The 20625-nt window shown below is 38.5% G+C and overlaps 1 long non-coding RNA gene across 2 annotated transcripts in view; it reads right to left on the bottom strand.

Annotated features, from left to right (window-relative positions):
• The window catches only part of LOC308194405, an 81832-nt gene that overhangs the window by 37821 nt on the left and 23386 nt on the right, over positions 1-20625 (bottom strand). The window contains exon 1 of one of the 2 annotated variants that reach the window (XR_013950509.1): positions 7980-8608. The exons of the other annotated variant lie outside the window; for it this stretch is intronic. This is a non-coding gene — a long non-coding RNA (uncharacterized lncRNA). Of the gene's footprint in view, positions 1-7979; positions 8609-20625 lie in introns of those variants that run through there. 2 annotated transcript variants of the gene reach the window in all.

The raw sequence follows: 20625 nt of genomic DNA, 5'->3' as shown, positions 1-20625 counted from the left end.
GATGAGCTAATAAATCCTTTATACTTTAAGGATGTGAAACATGACAGAGAATCCCAGAACAAAGAGCTAATTTTTTGGTTACCAGATAAACAAATGCAAGATTAATTCATGGGAAAAAAAAAAAAAAAGACACCTAATTTATAGAAGCTAAAAAAGATAAAAAGCAGTTTTTCCTCCTCCATATTGTCATAAGAGAGGAGAAATTGATAGCACCATTATAGCAAACCTCAGGACTGGTAGCTTAGATGTAGGAAAAACAGACACATTTCTGGGCCTGATTCAAGATATAAAGAAGACAGCCTTTTATACTCACTTTTTTTTTTTCTATAAAAAAGTAAAGGTAAAGATGTTTTTATGCCTCATTTTGTGGTTAGAAGACGATTTTTTTTTTATGTATTTAAATTCTTACTCATTCAAAGTCATGTGCAACACTGGTAAGGGATTAGGACCAGAAAATTTGACAAGATGTGGTGCAACACCAGAATGTAAATTTAAGAAGAAAGAAAAAAAAACAATTTATATAGTCACACTGAGTTTTATTCTCAGCCACAAGAGACAATAGCTACTGCATTTTGGTAGGAGTAAAATATATTTCCATTAAGATCCATGGCTTATGTATAGATTGCATTTAGAGGATATAACTACACAAGCAAATATGGGAACTTACAGGCCCCTATTTTTCTGCCTTGGAACTAAATGCAGATAATCTTAACATGAGCTAAGAATGACTCCATAAAAGAGCTAGCTATGGAAGATGTCTGTCTTCCCCCAAAAGTCATAAACCCAAATGTAATTTGGTGAATAAATTCAATCTTTACCAAACATTCAAGGCCACATCTCTCTCTGAAGTCACCTTGATGACTGTAGCAAAAGGTTCTCCAGGCTTGACTGTCCTCACAGTAAAAAAAAATGTCCTTATGTTTATGTTAACTGTCTCTTGTTCTCTTGCCATGTGAGAGAGCTTGCCACTGTGAAGAGCCTGGCTACATCCTCTCAATAATCTTCTTACAGAAAGACTGCTACTGAGTCCCCCTAAAGCCTTCTTATCTCTAGGCTGAACAAACCCAGCTCTCTCAGTTTCAAAGATAAAAGATGTTACACATGAGAGGTGCCAGGACAGATTACTGCAGTATTCCACCTACCATCAGCTCCATGCTGTATATGACTCCTTAACCACTACCCTCTAAACCTGACCATCCAAGCCTGACTATCCAACCAGTTACCTACCTACCCAGTTGCCTACTCACCCAGACTGTGATGTCCCAGCTCTGACACAAGAATATACGGAAGCATTGCTAACATCAAGGTAACTGACATTCACTGTCATTGCCTAATCCATAAAACTAGTCATTTTATCACAAAGGCAGTCAGGGCAGTCAGGCATGATTTAACCTTGGTGAATCCATTCCAGCTGTTCCAAATCTCCTCGTTCTTCTCTCAGCTATATTTGTAGCAGGAAGCTCAGTGCAATGCAGATCTGGCAGTGCTGATTGCAGAGCTGTAATAACTAGCTCTCTGCTCAGGATCCTAAACTTTCCCAATTCCTTTCCAAGAAGGCTAGCTCTCTCCTAGCATTTCAAAGAAATTTATCTGACTCATGACTGTTGAGCCTACTGTGTGGATTGCCTTGGGCTGTCTGGGTCCCTTGGTCTCCCTGTATCTCAGTTATTCACCCAACAGCACTTCAAAACACCCCATGAAGATGGATTGATATGTTCAGGACTCTGAGGCTGTCTGTTTGCAGTAGTCGTAGCAATATAAGCAAGGCAGCACTTGTGCATAAGCACTTCTTCCCCCCTTCCCTAATTGTAATCAAAGACAATAGTAAAACATTTAAGTCCATTTCATTTTGAAATCCATCCACTTTCTGTTATGGTTCCTACTCATAGATATTACAATATCTCAAACAACTGGCTCTGCTTACCTTTGAGACAGTGTTTATTTGATGTTTAATTAATCCCTCAGCCTAAGCCCTTGCCCACTCACCATGAGAATATCTGACCTACACACACCAAAGCAGACAAGGTACCTTCAAGACTTTAGTTCTGCATTTGTTTTAAAATTTTAACTATTATTCCATGTGCCCAGATTTTATAAAATAGATTTTTTTTCCCATCGATCAATGTTCAATTTCTTGAAATAATAACAAAAAGAATGAAAAGTCTTCTCAATTACAGAGTAAAAGAGAGTTATTTGAGAAGACAAAGTATACCATAGCTTTGTAACTACTTTCTGTCTCTATTTTTGGTGTAATATTTGAGAATTCCTAAGACATTATATTATTCAGGAGATGCAAATTAAATCAAAGTTTAAAAGTGTAAATTGGAAAACAGAATCTCAGCTGTAGAGAAGATGAGAGAAAAAGGAAATGCTTCCTTACTGTGCAGGTGACAACATTGGAACAGACTGCCAGAGAGGTGGTGGAGTATCCTTCCTGGGACATATTCAAAAGCCACCTGGACGTGGTCCTGGGTAACCTGCTCTCGGTGGCCCTGCTTGAGCAAAGATGCTGATTTGTGACAAGAGGTTAATTGACATTTTGTTCTCTCACTTAGCACCTAGAGCACGGTCCCCCTCCAGTGACTCTTGCGAGCCATGGCAGATGAGAAGCTTTAATCTAATGTTTAGCTTTTTTGACTCCTCTTACCATGAGCTGTCTCCTAGCACAAGGTAAGCCAGTCAATCACCCACAAAAACAGCTGTTGGGAGGTATCTCTGACCTTGCTCATCTTATCCGTCTTTTCTCTTTTTCCATATTGCAAGCTATGCTCAGTCACAACTTAACCTGCACCAGATCTGGCAGCTGCTGGATGCTCCTATGAACAGATTCAGCTCAGCAGCTGAGCAGAACAAACAAACAAACAAGATAATGTTTCTGCTGGTTTAATGAACTAAACTGGCACATGAGAAGGTGTTACAAGTTCTGGGGCCACTGGAAAGAAGGTGGCAGCATCATGCAGGGAAGGACTGAGCAAGCTCTGGCAGTCAGATCAGATCAAATAGTGATGAAACAGTGACCATGTTGTGCTTTCTCACAATGTACTGGTTAACTTGACTTTGGGAGCTTCTCTCCAGGTGACAAACAATGTAGCTTTATGTTTATTTTACTGTAAGCCACAAATGCCCCTCAAAACAAACACCGAGAGGCTTAGAGCAAATCTTGCTTTGTGTATCAAAGCAAATTTTCAGAGTTATTACTCAGAAGCAAACAATAAGAGCATAACCCCAATTTTAGGACTGTACAAAAGCATAGCTGCTGGTATGGAAAAAAGCAAGCAAATTTAAATAATAAAAAACCACACTTTGTTCACCTTTTTTCTTATTGAACTATGACAAAGCATGTCAGATTGTACTGACAGATAATGAAGGTAGATAAAAACAAACCTTTCCCAAAGATCTCACCAGCCTTTCATTCTAAGAATATGGTCTCATAATAGTTTTACACATTCATATGAAAGGAAACAGCTAAAATATATAGTGATAATGCCCTCTTCAAGATTACCAGTCATCATGTTCTAGCACCACTGCACACACGCACCACAACTACAGGGTCTCCGAAAAACCTATCCCTCTCCAGGGGCACAAACGTAAGAACAGCACTTCTTGAGTCAACATGCAAGTGGAATTTGAAAGCAGTTTCTTACAGTGCCCCAATTTCAGTTCATCATCAATACTAGGAAAACACAAGAGCATGGAAGACAAATCCCAAGACTGACACTGGTGGATAATCACCAACTGCTATTTCTTGTCCTCTGAGCTGTATAGAGTACTTACAGAAACATCATATTTTTTATCTCTTAAAAATTTCTGCATTTTGGATTAAAAACTAATAATAATGAGACAGGTAGACTGATGAAATGCTTTAAATTCTATTATTATTGTTATTATTTTATTTTATTTTTAAATCCAAGCACATTTACTCAAAGTCTCACGCAAAGTCTGTGGTTGAGCAAATGGTTTGAGACAAGTCCTCCCTCAGACAGGCACACTTAGCTGCACAGCAGCTTTCATTTGGGCCTGATCAGAATTGATCCCTGGCAGTTATAATGATAGAAGTGCTGACTAAGTGGAAACAAGAAATGCTCTCTGATTTCTGAAGTTTTGGATAGAAAATCTTTTCATCTTCACACTCTGATGTAACAGTTTTATTTCTTGCCTTTTTAAAGTAGAGCAGTGAAGGGTTTTACGTTTTCAAAGCCAGAAAAGACCAACCAAGAGAAAATGTATAAATGGTTGATAAAAATGTAATCCAGTATTCTCAGAGGCAGGAGATTTTTTCCATCAGGTATTTAATAAACGAGATTTATTCTTACTGCCACATACATATACAATGATGGTACCAGAAACTGTTTAAGAGCAGAGAGAAGCTTGGGAATGCAAAGCATCCTTTGGCCTTATTCTTCCTGTCTGGCATCACTATAAGCATGAAATGGAGTTTCTTGAGCTCTAAGTTTCTGCCAAGATCTGAAGGGGATTTATAGCCTGCGATCATATTAGTAAAACAACCAACAACATAAAGAAGAGGGAAATTATGTCCTTTGCATGCGTTAGCTGTTAACTTTATTTACATGATGAATGAAACAGAAGGAATAAATAGACACTGAAGAGAGTAAACATTTATTGAAAAAGAATTGGTATCTATATAATAAGATGTGCTACTTATTCCATTTTGTTGTACTATGAATAAGTAGTTGAACTGATTAGTAATAAAACTAAATCAGACAGTTTGAATCTGCATTTCCCCACAAGAAACAGAACTGGGGAAAAAACAGAACTGTTTATACAAATCAAGCAGACACACTCCTAAAGACCAGACTTTCTACATGTAAAATATCTTCCACAAAAATTGAGAAGTGCACATTGAATATCATGCCGTTCTGCAGGAAAATTACAACAAAATTTACAAGACTATAACAAATCTAGAGGCCATAACACTACTCTACAAACATCTCTTCAAATCAAGCGCTACTGATAATGTTACAGCTTAGACAATGGATCAAAAAGGACGTGGAGAAAGCAAAAACCTGGAAGAAGAAAGGAGCCAACCCATTAAAAAAAAAAAAATCTTACTGTCTTAGTTACTAGAGATTTCCATTCTCTAGCAGAGGAAAGAAAATTAAGAATTCTTTCAGTTCTAATTAACATCAATAAGACAAGCATACTTCAATATTTTTTATATAGCTTATTTCCTAGTTCTCACCAGTTGCTTGTCATATATGTAATTTCTTTTGTCAGAAAAATTCTTTATACAGTGAACACTGAAACACTCTGTTGAGTGTGGGTGATATCTTTCCTACTGAATAAATAGGATAAATAAGATAATACATCTAAGATGTAAGACACCACCTATAGATTTTTTTTTCAGCCAAAACTCTTGGAGGGGAAGGGTCATGGAGTTGACGCCCATCAACCCAGCCAGCTATCATAAAAGATTGCACAGCTTCTCATTCTGGTGATTTAGGAAATTCTGTTAAGTGGGAGACATTCTGATTTACAACCCCTACTCCAAACATGCTGTTGTGCAAATGTGAAATATAAACAAGTAAAACAGAACAGCAACACATCTAAACTCAGTAACCAAGAAGTTCAAATACCTCTTATTTGGAACTTCTTCAGCTGTTTCCTGTAAATTGTTCATGAACTCTTCACTCCAAGTTTTCCATCAAATCCTCAGTTCAAAATGCTTGCTGTTTGAGATATGTCTACTGACTATGAAAAGTAATTGACAGTTTTGTGAGAACATGTCATTTCTTTCAACACTTGATGTAGAAATTGAAAGTGATTCTAGATGAACTTTAAACTCTATTTCCAATTCTATAGTGATTAGAACAGTTCGGATTTTTTTTTTTTTTCTGATGTAAGTGTTTTACTACCACTTATAAAAGCTGAAGTCAGAAATGGGTTCCACAGAACCAAAGTCTATTTCTTCCAGGCAACATGAACATGAGTCACTTTTGAGCTCAGACTCTAAGTTCCAGCTCAAGCTAGTGCTGTGAAACACCCAACAAGACACAAAGAATAATCTAGAGCTCAGGACTGCCTTGAAAGTACAACTGAAAGTTCTAGGAGTTCCTAGAGGAAACATTATATAGGCACTCATGGACAGAGTGTTTGTTAAAATTAAATAAAGCAACATCTTAAGATGTTGGCATAGGATAATGTCGATGAGTAGAATTAAAATTTTGAACAGCATGTCTCATTTTTGTCCAGATGGCAACAGGAGTCTTTCTTGTAAGGATCTTTGGATTATGTGAGACTCTTTGAACCACTGCTCTCCTGAACCTTTGTAATCCAACTGGCCCATGGTCCTGCATAACCATCCCAGCATATGCTGGATCCACTACTACAGACCATTGTAACTAAATGCCGAAGACTATGTTCTACATGATCATTTTTTCATCTGCAGGAAGAGCTTCTACTGACCATTTGAAAGCATCTTATCTATTTATAATTTGATCAATTTTGCAGCAGAAACCTCTAGTGGAGTCGAGTCTGTGGGTGGAAGAACCAGATTGTCCTAGGAGCTTAATCAAAATATTCAAGTACAGAAATTAATCTAGGTACAGTAGAATCTGCCTGGAAGGAGTCTTCAGGTTGTTATGACATTCCCAGCTAGAGATTGTACCAATTAATCAAATAATTTGTTGAGAAGATGAAGTAAGATGATTGATTCAAGAGATAGTAAAGTTGATTCATCTTCTCAAACCTGTCAGTTATCTCAGCTGTGCTCATGGGGAACCCCGGAGTTCTTCAGCTAGCCAAGGAGTTTATGACAGAAGTGTACTGGTTATTCATACAGGCACAGCCTTGGCACTCAGCTTCATAATAACTAAAAGACAAACCTGAGTTTCATACTTAAAACTCACTTAAGTTTCACAGCTGTTAACACAGAAATAAATTCAATTTTCTCACAATTTCTATTCTCTTTTTAAGAGAATAACTGTACTATTTCTATGCCCTAAATGGGTTATACAGATCAAAAATATTTGTAAACCACTTTTGTTATTATTAAAAGTTGAACTCTGATTTAACTCCACAGTTCTGTAAACAACACAAGAATCATATTTCTAATCAAGGATCCCTCATTGCTGTGTATTAAAAAGTGGTCTAAAAAGGGATAGGAGCTAAATGGGGTGGGAGACCAGCTCAGCTTCTCACAGAAATTCTCTGCACTTTGTTTGCGATCAGATATTATGTCTGGTTCTAAAGATTAGCCCTTTTATAATATTTCTTTTCATGCTTACAAAAAAAACTGAGTAAGAGATGAAATTTAAGAAAAATATGAATCACATGGCAGTAGTTGAGCTACTTACCTCTATTACACTTGCTGCACCAATCCACATATTTATGAGGCTAGAAATACTTTTTTCAAAGTGTGTATGTACCTGCTACATTGCAAGGTAGATTAAAAATGTATCAGAAACCATCCTCTTTCATAAGCAAGGTTAGAGTAGAGTTATGTCTTAATTCCTTTACATTAAACTTAACTTTGACTGTGCCCCATAACCTGAACATAGTTTGATGAATGACAAGAAATGCCTTTTGGAAGGCTAAGACTGCTCTTGTTCTGATTTTCTGGTGTAATTTTGGCTTGTCATTATAGGCAGTTCAGAAGTAGCTTCACGTTCTTTGCCTTGTGCAAAATGCAGTAGTGATGTAGAAAAGTATCTGAGTAGGTGCCACACTTGCCTCCTCTGTATTCTGATATTGATGGCACATGGGGGCGTACATGCCCATACTTTGCCCATGTACTATATTAGGAATAAACACATCTGGCTGGCATTGCCCAAATGTCAAGGGCCTGCATGATCCTAGAGACATACTGTGCCAGAAGTCAGCAATCAGACAATCATGTTTTGTGCAAAACACTCCTTCCTCCAGTTCAGCCATCTGCAAGTTTTTTACAGCTTTATATAACACCCATTGAAACATAAAGCACAGGAAGAGGTGGGACAGCATAAGATCGTGGTTTTACAGACCTTCTGATTCCAGCTGTGGCCCCATGAAGACTGAATACATCTGCACCACAGTGCAGGCAATGTGGCTATGGACCTGCTCCTAGAAACCTGCACCTGTGGCAAGGCAGTCCTGCTTTAAACCTTCCAGTAAATCCAGTCCTCTGTGTTCCAGGTGGCATAATCTGCTTCTGGAGAAAAAGAGGAATGTCTGTATTTCTCAGCCCTAGCTCTTTAAAGTCAGAGCTGCAGGACACAGTATGGGAAGGTCAGTCCCGCTGCTTATGATCCAAGAATGTTTAATCTTTTCTCCAGATGACTGCAGGCTCTCCCTTCTCCCTCCCTCCCTCCCCGCCTCCCTTTCACTAACCTCATTCCCAAACCCCCCAAATCTGAAATAGAATGTAGAATGTTATGTATTTACACTGAGCATGCTCACATGGCTATCTCCCTCAAATATTTAAGATAACGTTAAAAAAAAAAAATCATGCCTTTTAGAAATATTCACAGCACACTGTAAAAAAGCAAAACAACAAAAGGCCAATAACAGTGATAAACTTACAGAGAATCTCCTGTCACATTAATTGATGATTTGCCCAGCAATCCACATGAGTTAGGATATTCCAACTCACCTATTATCATGCCTGAATCATAGTAGTTAAACAAACACTAGTTTAGGTAGATCTTCATTGCTCCTACTTTACATGCATAAACAAGCATTTGCAGATGGTGATGGGTTTCCCACATATCAGAAGATGGGATAAAATGACATTCACTGCCTTTTCAGTTTGGGTTTCCTATAGTATTCTGCAGTCTTCCTTGAGCAGTACATCAGTAGTCTCATTAAAATGCAGGCAAATTTATTATTAGATCTAACAGACATTTTATTCATGTGTAAATGACAGGATAATAGAACAGTTGTTTGACAGCTTGCTGAGAAAATTGTAGCTTTCATCATCTTAGATGATAAATTTTTCCTAAAATAAAATGAACACCCATGGAAGAAATTAGAGTTAGGGTTTTAGATAAAGAAAAGAGTATGTCAACTATTCTACTTAACTGAATCAATTTCTGTGATCTCACGAGAGTCAAAAATACTTTGGTTCAGAACAAGCCAAATTCAGATATCACTTGCCAAGCTAAATTTTAGAAGTGAGAAAAATACTTGGAGAATTTAAAAGGAAAACTAGTAAACTCACTTACATATCCTGAAAGCTTATTATTTTACTGAAAACAATCAATTTTATACCTTTTTTGTAGTCCCAATGTTTCAGAAATCTCACATACATGATTTCTTTTTTTTTTGGCAGCTTGATTGCAAAAGACTATTAAGGCCGCTAAGCAACATCTTGTATTTGTTGCAGAATTCTGTCTTCGATCTAAGGAGAAATACTTCTCTTAAAAAAAAAAAAAGAAAAAGTTATATAGGCGGCTTTAAATATTTTTAATAGAGAGCATAATAGAGAGCACAAGGAAATGCCAAAACCTCCCAGAGGATTTGAAAAATAAAGTGCTAACTAACACGGAAAGTTCAAGCTTCTCTTTGTGGCAAGAACATTACTGGAAAGTTCTCTTTTCACATGTCAGTCTTGGCATGAAGAATAGAAAACATAAGCATTTTAACAGCTGCCAAAAGCAAGTATGAGGCTCAAGTGATTTGTTCACAGTAAAGAAAAAAAATTAGTTTGACCTTAAGTCATTACATTCCCAAACAAATGCTCATTTTGCATTTAGGTTGAATAAATTATGAAAAGCAATAGTTTCCTCAAGTGCTCTACATCAGCAACAATTCAATCTGCTCAACTTTTCAATTTGTAAAGATGGAGAAAATAAAATGATTTCCCACCTCTAGCTCAGGATCCTTAAAACACCCCAGACTTTACCCTGTTTTAGGGACTTCTGAGTTGCTGTCAGCCAAATGACCACCAACATTTTCCTTGCCCAAGTTTCATTGCAAAATACTACTACCTGTGAAAATGTGAAATTATGACATATCCCATGCTTGTCAGAAATTTAGGACTTTTCTGAGATCTTTTAAGAGATTTCTGTAATCCCCAAACAAAAAAATCTTTCTTCCAAAAGAGAATAAACATTATTTTACAGTTAATGTATTTCATTTTACTATATGTATTTTGGTCCATTTTAATTAAGCAAAAATTATTGATTTGTATGAATATTAATTCTTCAGACCAAAACTTCCAACCAAATTTAGGACCCCTAAATTTATACTTAATGCCTAACCTTCTCCCTGTTTTGATTTTATCTTTGTCTTCATGATTACATTTTTGTTCTGGACATTGCTTAGGACTCATAAGTAAGTTTCTACTCCAGAAATGAGCAGAGCAGGATGTAGGGCATGACAAAATTTTCATTTGTCAGACAAAGTACACCTACAGAAAGATAATCAGAACCTTCAGAAAGTAAAATCACTGCTGCTTTCATTTCAAAACATAAATAGGAGGCAGTTGCTGCTATTGTTAGGAGTGTGGTAATGAGCCTAAATGGTGTTTAGACCGGTTCAGTCTAAATGAGATTAAGTTTCCATCATTATATTCTCCCCAGTTGACATCTGGAAAAGACTTAAATTCTACCAAAAGGCAGAGGTTAGCTGAAACAATGCCTCTGTGACACTTTGCATCTGTTGCTGCATTTCAAAGTTTCATTCCACTTAAGATTTGTAAAGAAGCTGAAATTTTGTGTTCCCACAAAACTAATTTCCAGAAAGCTGACTGAGGAATGATGCAGAACTTTCTTAGTGAGTGGCAATGAGTATGTCTTCAATGTTTTTCTAAATCAGGGAAGAAGTTAATAACCCAGAGGTGGGGGAGGAGGGGGGAACAGGTCTAAAGAAAATTATGATACTGAACAAGTAAGACAATTTTGCAAAGAGTAAAGAATATTCCACCCTACATGCTCCCCACTCCTCACACACTGGAATTACTTTTCCTATCTGGGAGAGCAAACACTGCATCTGTCATGCCTAATTTTGTCTTTTCTCCTATTGGCTTTGCTAACCAAGAATGTTACCCATTTCAAACAGCAGATATTTCTTCAACCTGTTAATCATTTCTGACTTGCAGGTGGTCTATTATAGAGTTCAGTATCTTCTAAAGTTTAAAATTCAAATCTATAATGGATGTTTTCTGGCAGACTAAGGGACTCCGAAATACTGCATATATTTGTTTGTTTAAATGAAACATTAAAAGAACAAATACTTGCTTGTCTTCCAAAATCTGTGTTTAGACTGAGAAATTTCAGATTTGAAGACATCTCGGTGGTTCTTAAATCTCATTCCAAGATGTGAGAATATACTTCTTTTCTTTCTGAGAATTGACAACACAATCCAAGCCAGTCCTACAAATAACATTGTTGTGTCACAGATTTAGCTCTGGATAACTGGTCTGTAAACAATAAACAGCCTGGAGGTACAAGATCAAAACTACCCTCCTCCTGCAGTGGTTAGGAGCTTTCACCTTGAACTAGGTTGAGAGCTGTCTGCCTTGCAAGCCAGCTAATAGTATGGAATTGCTATTTGCATCACAGTAACTTTTCAAAACTCTACTGGATTCCGTACAGATAAGTAGAGAAACACAGTCTCCATCCTAAATATCTTTGGAGACTGAACAAACAGCTCTAAACCTAAAGGGGAAAGGCAGAGATGAAGGTTGTGACTGTCCTTAGCTATAGTTTTTATTACACAGCTCATTACAGCTAACTGGGATTCAGCTCAGGTGAGACCTTCATGTGCAGAAGTACCTTCTCCCATTGTCATGGCACACCACTCTTGAACACGCTGCTGTCCCAGTCACACTGTGGTAAACCAAAGTGCAGTTTTAACAGAGGGTTGGAGGTTCGAGCAGCCAAAGGGAGAAGTGCTCAAAAATGCGCCACATATTTTTTTTCAGAAAGTCAAATGACAAAAGATTCTTCACAGTAAATATTATTGCAAGCAGGCTGCTGTTCAAAAAGTCTTTTCAAATCAACAAAACATAGCTCCAAAACTATTTAACTGCAACAGATTATAAACAAATTTGCTCAACTACAATTTATTTTCTTCAGACAGAAAATGGGCATGGGTTTAAGAGATATATGTACAGACAACTCTGAAATAAAGGTTGCAACCTCTTTGATTTAGCAGTACATAGGAGTATTAAATTAATCCAAATTTCATGCTAATTTAAGTTATTTTGGGCTCAAAAATAATTTGTTTCTATCATAAGCTATCAGTAAGAGCAGTGTTCTGAGGCTAGGGAAGGAAAACAATTTGTATAGCTGCTGTGGCCATTTCCAGGAGAGGATGGGGATATTTAAACAGAAATGGGAATGAAAATGCTTCATCTGTCACGTATGAATATTTAAATAGAAATGGCAACACCACAATTAGGAACTGGAAAACACAGCACTGATATATAAGTGCTGGATGAAAATTGCACAAATCCATATCAGTTCTGGGAGGAAGCTTCCTGATGTGATACAGTTCCTCAGGATAGGGCAGATTACATCTCTTCTTGTTGATGCTCTTCTCTCTTTCTCTCCACTAGGAGAACAAGATATGGGTTTTGTGTGCAGGATCTCAAAATTATTATCTGAATTATCATGCTAAATTAACTTGGGGCTGACATTTTGATGTCTTCTGTTAGGATCCATTGATTTAGTAGCAGACTTGCCTCTCATAAGAGGAATAAATACTAGCATTCATGTAGACAAAAAATAAACTTATACTCACTGGTATATGCTGGTAGGCACCAGCCTATGCCTTTGTATAAGAAAACGTAATAGTAGACAACTGAATAGAAATTCTTCTGAACTACTCCTTCAGGGTCGAATGATATGGACTGCAAGAGATCCATGAATAATGTGGCCCCCAGGCTGAAGAGACTTCTGCAGTTTCCTGCTACACTGCAGGTCTATCAGTTCATAATAAAGAGGGAGAACAGCTATATTAGTACTTTCAGAACTTCCTTGTCTTGTCCTACTAAAAACAAGGCTAACCCACTGCATGGAGAAAACCATGCTTCAGAGAAAAGGTAACACTTCAGTTAGAAGTAACTTGGCTGAATTAAAGTTTTAGAAGCAGGTACTCTTGACAGAGGAAGATTTTCATGCTTTCTAACTCACTACAGGAGTTTTATCACTTCAGAAAAAGCGGTCTTCTGGAGAAGTTTCTTCCTCATCCTCAACTCTGGAAGACTGACAGTGATATGGCATGGATACCACTACTTGCCTTAAATATTCTAGGCTGGGTATCTCTTTCCATCTGGGTGCTATGGATCCAGAGATCCTCCCTACAAGTCTAAGATCACGAAAGACATTACTAGACAAATATCTAAAAGCAGTTTGTAAGCATATAATGCTAATTTTGGACAGAACTATTAAAGACAATTGGGAAGGGGAAAGTAGGGTAACTGGTTAGAAAATCAAGCCTTGTTATAGATTAGGAACTGGTTAAAAAACAGAGAAAAGAAAATAATTTTGTTATGGGAAAATACTGCCAAAAAACATAGCTGCGAATAGATATTCAGATCAACATTGGTCTACTTCAGTTCTCTGAAGTAAACAGAGGAGAGACATGAGGCAGAGAAAAAAAATACCATACTGATGACACAGGTCACAGTAAGGTTATAAAGAAGGCCAAAATAAACTGGGGCAATGAAAAATTAAAACAGGAGAACAAAATGTTAAGTGAAAAAAACAACCCACATACCGTTAATTTCTGATCAACATTTCACATTTCAGTGAAAAGACTTATGCATTATCACTCCAGCTCACTAAGAGGTGCTTGTTTAAACAGTCAAAAATAGGCTTCACTAAGAAGGGAAAAGAAAACTGAAAATGCAATGTCTTTACATCAAATCATAATATTGAACACTATTCAAAAACTATATTTGGCTTATTATTTCACATCCAAGAAAATCAACAAAATAAGGTCTAAGAAAGAGAGGTCTTGGGACAGCTGACAGGTCCAGAATTCCTGTTTGAATGTTTGTGGTGGTTTTACTCAGGTGGGCAGCCAAGCTCCACCACAATTGCTCTCTCACTCCCCCTCCTCAAAGAGGAACAGGGAGAAAATACTATGAAAAGGGCTCAAGGTTTGAGATAAGGACAGAGAGATCGCGCAGTAATTAATGTGACGGGCAAAACAGACTCAGCATAGGGAGATAGTAAGATTTATTGCTAATTACTAACAAACTAGAGAAGTGAGAAACAAAGGAAAGAAACCAAAAGCACCTTCCCCCCCATCCACCCTCTTCCACCTCCACCCCCTGAGTGGCGCAAGGGAATGGGGGAATGGGGGTTATGGTCAGTCTATAGCGCTTCTTCGCCGCCGCTCCTTCTCGGTCACTCTCGTCCCCTATGCTGTGGGGTCCCTCCCACGGGATGCAGTCCTTGCTGAACTGATCCGGCGTGGGCTGCCCACAGGCAGCAGCTCTTCAAGAAGTGCTCCAGATATGGGTCCGTACCATGGGGTCCATCCCTCAGGAGCGAACTGCTCCAACCTGGATCCCCCACGGGCAGCAGCTCCTGCCAGGTCACCTGCTCCTGCGTGGTCTCCTCTCCACGGGCTACAGGTCCGGCCCGGAATCTGCTCCAGCAGGGGTCTTCCACAGGCCGCAGTCTCCGTCGGTGCAGGTCTACCTGCTCCACCGTGGTCTCCTCCACGAGCTGCAGCGTGGAACCCTGCTCCACCATGGTACTCCATGGGCTGCAGGGGGTCTGCCTGCTTCACCATGGTCCTCACCACAGGCCGCAGGGGACTTCTGCTCCGGCGCCTGGAGCACCTCTCCCCCTCCTTCTTCACTGACCTTGGCGCCTGCAAGGCTGTTCCTCATTCCTCTCACTCTCCCAGCTGCTGTGTGGCGCAGCGTTTTTTTTTTTTTTCCCTGTCTTAAATATGCTCTCACAGAGGTAAAAAACAACATCGCTTATTGGCTCAGCTCTGGTCAGCAGTGGGGCCCTTACCTAACATGGGGCAGCTTCTAGATTCTTCTCACAGAAGCCAACCCTATGGCCCCCTGCTACCAAAGCCTTGCCACGTAAACCCACTACAATGTTGTAACTCACAAGAAACCTGTTTTCACACTATGTTTTCAAATAAAAACATTCATTAGCTTTCTAGACTGTTTTTCCAAGTTAGGATCTTCTATACTCAGCAGGAAGGCAACAAACAATGAAACCGATCTCAAGGCTGCAAGGTGAAACAAGGAAAAACAATGTCTGTCTGAGCTGTACAAATGTATGCTTATCCATAAAAGAACAAGTTCAATTTCTTTAGCAATCTCTGCAGCCATTTCCATCATTTTTATGCACATAAATTTATGTTTATAGAAGGAAAATTTTTCAAAGAAGCTAAGCATTTGAGGGGAAAAAAAATTTCAACAAGAAGAGAAGCAAACATTTAAAATTCAGAAACATGAAAATGAATTCAGAAATACATATTCAAATAATTTTGCCCATTTCAAGAAGGCATTAACTTAAGACAAAACTAGGCAATCCCAAACAAACAAATAAAAATCCTTTATCCGGTATCTGGACACTTGGTGAATATTTTAGTTCTGAGATTCTTCCCTATATAAATTTTACCATCAGTTACTTTCCTTATTCCATGAGGAAAAAAAAAAATGCTCCAGGAAAGTCACTTTACTCAGTCAACAGTAATGTCTGGGGAGAAAGAAAAAAATAATAAATCAGAAAATAAACCCACAGTCATAATGACAAAAAAACACCCAGCCCTTTTGCTATACTGGTTTGCTCAAAACAGCCTTTGCAGTTCTTTGTTTCCATCCTAATAGGATGAACACAGTCAAGTAGCTCAGTAGTGCTTAGTATATCACACACACATTCATTTCTGTCTTCAAATACACCAACTTCATCTTTGACAGGCACCCCAGATATAACAGGCTAAAATAGTGTACAGAAATAATCTTCTGTTTGATGTTGTTTAACTCAGTGGTAGGATATTTGATTACTCATTGTGCTGAGAGTAGGAGGGGAAGAACAACTTTGTAAACAGGTGTATTCACTTAGGAGATGACCACTTGGTCTCAACAGTGTAATTCTGGGAGATGCACAGATTCATGCATCCTTCATCAAGGCATGGAATAAAGTCCATGGTCAGTGACCAAATCTCACAGTTGCAAGGTGAATAAAACTTGCTTACCTCTTATCTCCTCTGGCTTCTGTTTAGTATCATTCCCCTTTTATGAAATTGTTGTCTCACTTCTTAAAAAACAGTTTTCTTTAACCCTAAACATGAGTTTCTTATTTTGAAAAGGGGGGAAAAAATCCCTAGATCAGTAACAATTTTTTTGTCTTTTCCTCTGATTAATGGCTTAGCAGAGTTCTTTCCTTACCCTTTCTAGTTTCCATTGTGATCCTTTGTGATTTCCATTTCTGTATTCAAACATGTCTTGTTAACTCATTTAATTTCTGAGTGAGAGCATAAACAGTTCCCCTTTTTCCTGGATAAAATGGGTAGCAAGAAGTCATTGCAGAATAACCAGTTTTCATTCAACTGCTACTGTCTCTCAAAAATTCAAAGAGTGGGTGAGCTGTTTCAGAGTACTGACACAAGCCAGCATTGCTTTGGGAACAGAGCATGAACAAAGGTCTGATGAAGCCTCAAAAAAGGTGAAGCAGGGATTGAACTATGACCTGGGGCCCATCTGAGCAATGCAGTAATACCCAAGCTTGTTAAACCTTTGCTATGGGAAATAGTCTATCTACTTTCCTTGTTTTCTAGTTAAAACTATTAGGAGAGTTTAAGAGAACATATGGATGCTCTAGAGACCTAGAAAATCATCTAGCTTTGCTCTAAAAGGAAAGCTAAGCAAAAGTGTTGGCAGATTTAAAGTGACTGAGCTCAGCAAGAAGAGAGCATACACTAAATTCCTGTGTCTCATACAGGGACTTGAGGAGGTCAACTGTAGAGTAACTCTCTAGATTAAAAAAGCTCCTCCTAAAGAGACAGAAGTTCACTGCTGCTTGACTAGCAGGACAGCAGAGACTTTTTTTTTCTTACTGCTAGTAAGAAGTTAGACTTGCACTTTTACCTTGATTAGAAATGATAGACAGACCATGAGATTTTTCACTAACATGACTGTGAGACTCACTGTCTAAGGTCAGTGGAAAAATCTTATCAGCCTGCAATTGAGAATCAAAGTTAGGTCAGGAAACGTACCAAGTTACACACAGCTACTGGTTTCAATGTTACCTACTGCAAGAAGGGAAATCTAAGACAAGTTTTGAGGTTCCCTCATGACAAAGAGTCAGATACTCTTTTTATGATGGTTAGTACTTGACCCATTAATTCATTGGGATTAGTTTAAAAGAAACTCCAAAATATGGTTACCACTATAGACCTGCTTGTCTGGAATAGGCAGAATAAGTGAGTTGGTCTAAACATGTGCTAGAAATGTTGAAGTCCTTAGTTCCCCTCTATCAGCTACAATCTTATTATCCATCCCTGTGGTGCTGAACCAATCTTAAAACACTTCCAAAAGAAAAAGGAAAAAAAAAAAAGTAACAATATGAGTGGAGGCCTAGTCATTAGGTTTTTATTTGATTTTGAAGTACTCTCCAAAATATCTGTAGGAAAAGATTACTGTGATTGTCTTTCCTTTCCTCCTTCATGAGCTGTGGGGATACAAACCTAAGACAAATATAATGTAAAAACATTTGTCAAACACAGTTGTTGACCTTTGGCTGAAAAGTAAGCTTCAAGACAGAAGATCACTTTTATTGAGGACAGCAGGAGAACAGCCAGATGTTCATGCTAACTGTGCACAGTTTTCCAATGGTACAGATTTATACTAAGTGAGAGAAACCTGGAGTGCCATGATGTAAGCATTTATATATATATATATATTTATTATTTTTTATTAGAAAAGCAGCTCCCTGTCTCACAGAGACGACAATAATATGTTTCTCTACAGCAAGAGTTAAAATATTCTCTTCTCTACTATTACTGCTACAAAAAGAAGAAACACTGGCAGAAGTTGGAAATTGGCAGAAGAACTTTCCTGTCTAATAAAAAGTTTTATTTTTACAGATGAGCTACAAGAATCCATAAAATAAAGTTTCTGAAATAGTGGTATAAAGAGGCTCCCACTTCAAAGGGATAAACAAAACAAAACAAAACAAACAACAACAAAAACTCACAAAGTCTCAGAGCTGGATAGTGATGTTTAGATCAAGTGTAATATTAAATAGAGAATGTATAGAGAACTTACTTCAAGACAGCTTTGAAGTTTTTCCATTCTTTAATCCAGCTGAACTCCTCCCATGTCAAAAAGCATGAGTCTAACCACACGATTCCTGACATGTATAGTGTTAGACAAACCACACAAGTACAAGCCATGCTCTTTAAAAACAGAGCAGATGCCTAGAGAAGACACTAAAACTTAAAGACAAAACTATAGCACATAAGAATCTCAAGCAGCATCCCACATATACTTTGAACTTCAACTACAACTAGTAATAGACTAAGACCAACTTCAAAGCTTCAGAAAACAACATGGGTCAAGGTCTCTTTCTACTTTCATCACAGGAAATACGTGCAAGCCCATGAGTTAGCACTCAGTGAGAGGTCAATGTAGCTTTTCATGATAAACATCATTTTACTTTGTCAAAGCAATAAATAAAGAGTTATATCTCAGTAAACAGGCTCGCAGGTTACACCACAACACATACTTATGTATGTCTTCTACAGACTTCAGAGATTATTTGTTTAAATAAATAAATAAAAGCATGCCCTGAGGATGCAAAAATGAGATTTTTCATGGGACATTTATTGCAAGCTCAGCTCTGCATATATGCACATTAATCTGCTCACATAGGCAGGAAAAAAATTGGTAAAAACAGATAAACTAGGGAGTATGTCATGCAACGTGTAGGGTGTAACGTAGGATACTAATCTCTTCTTTCAACAAGAATTGAGTCATGCACTGACCTTGAGGACCAGACCACAGACCTAACAAATTGGCAGTAACAGGGTTATCTTCTACAAAGGTGAACCACAGCAGCAGGAGGGTTACCACACCACTAGCCAACATGCAATTTTGTGCTTCTGACATTTAAGGCTAATAGATACCCTGCCAGGATATCAAGGTTTGGAAGCCCCTGCACTTTGCAGATACTTACTACTTTACAGAGACACAAAACTTCTGGTTAAATTTCCAGGTTTTCACTCGCGTGTGCTCTTGTTTAGCTCTTCTCTTCTCCTAAAACCCCTTTCTCTCCTTGGGGCCCCTTTTTAAACTCCATGTCCTCTTCCTTGCACAATTCAGACTGGAGTGGTTCTTTCTCTTCCTTCTATCCAGAAAAGAGTAGGCAGGAGGGGAAAAAATGGTTCATGTACAGATGACAGGCTGTCTGAACAGTAGCAATCTATCCCTGAACACTTTTGTTGACAACACTCTTCCTAATAAACTCAGACCTCTGAAGGTCATTAGCTCTTTATTGTAAGTAAGTCAAGTTTTAAAAAGCTCGAGCTCCGCTCTAGATAAGAGCCAATGAGACCTCTACACCCCATCCTCTCTTCTGCTGCCAAGCGATGGCATTAACAGAGATGACTATTTATATACCTGTTTGTACCTTACAGACTTAGCTACAGTCAGGCCAGCCCATGGTAGCTGCATCAACAAAGAGAGGTGCTGAGGTGCAATCGATGGATATAAATGCTGCTGTTTTCTAGTGACCAGCAAGAACCATTCTGCCTTCCCTCAAGCAGGGCAGTAGCAGCATGAAGCCTGGTAACTTGGCTATGTTTCAGCACACTTACAGAAGATAAAAAGAAGTACATCTTTGCAATGCTCCCAAAGCTTAAATTCCTGTGCCAAATCATGGAAAGGCTGTATCAGCCCAACAAAGCAGGATCAATATTTACTGTGGAACATATCAGCAAGGGGGAGCACTCCATCCTGCCAGCCAAATACTGCAGACTTAGTTAAGGATAGGCTGGCCCTTTCTTGCAGGGTGAGCTGTCTATAACCTCACTGTCACATAGTGTGAAAAAAAAAATTCCTAACCCGATGCATAGCCTATATAATGTTGTATATAATGTGCGTGACACTCTAGCACTTGTTGAATGTACTATGCATAACATGTTTTCTCTAAAATTCATGGTCACACCCAACAGACTTGCAAGTAGTGTCCAATACTTTCAGCAAGAAGACATGGAAGTGTCCCTGAAGCATTCTCAAAGGAAAACCCACCCCCTAGTGAGAAGCCAGACCAGTAGAGGAGAGGTTCTCCTCTCCCTCCATAGCCTTTCCAGCTAAACCGTCACCAGCCAGTGGACATCTAAGACTTAACATTAGCTGGATTGTGATGGAGGTCTGATCAGCAAACATTTGTTCGCAAGAGAGCTGTATCACCAGTATACACCCCTTCCGTCTGCAGGTATAAGCCAATCTGAGTCCCAAGAGCTGCATCACACTGTACAGATGCCTTTTAACTAGTCCTAACACGGGCTGTGCAGCAATATGCAAATAGTCAGCCAGACTTTAAATTTCGATAGGGTGCAAGGTGGCAAATATCAGGAGACTGGCTGGAATGCTGGATTTTCCAGTACTTTCTCCTCTTGCTGAAAGTATAGGCCTGGCCCCAAACTCAGGGATTTGCTATTGGACCAGAAGCTTATTCAGGTCCTATGTAACTTCACAGCAGCAAA

The sequence above is a fragment of the Anser brachyrhynchus genome (assembly GCF_964034855.1).
Source record: "Anser brachyrhynchus genome assembly, chromosome: 4".
Classification (NCBI taxonomy): domain Eukaryota; kingdom Metazoa; phylum Chordata; class Aves; order Anseriformes; family Anatidae; genus Anser; species Anser brachyrhynchus.
The sequence above is the reverse complement of the archived record's forward strand: the minus strand, read 5'-3'. Positions and strand labels throughout refer to the sequence as shown.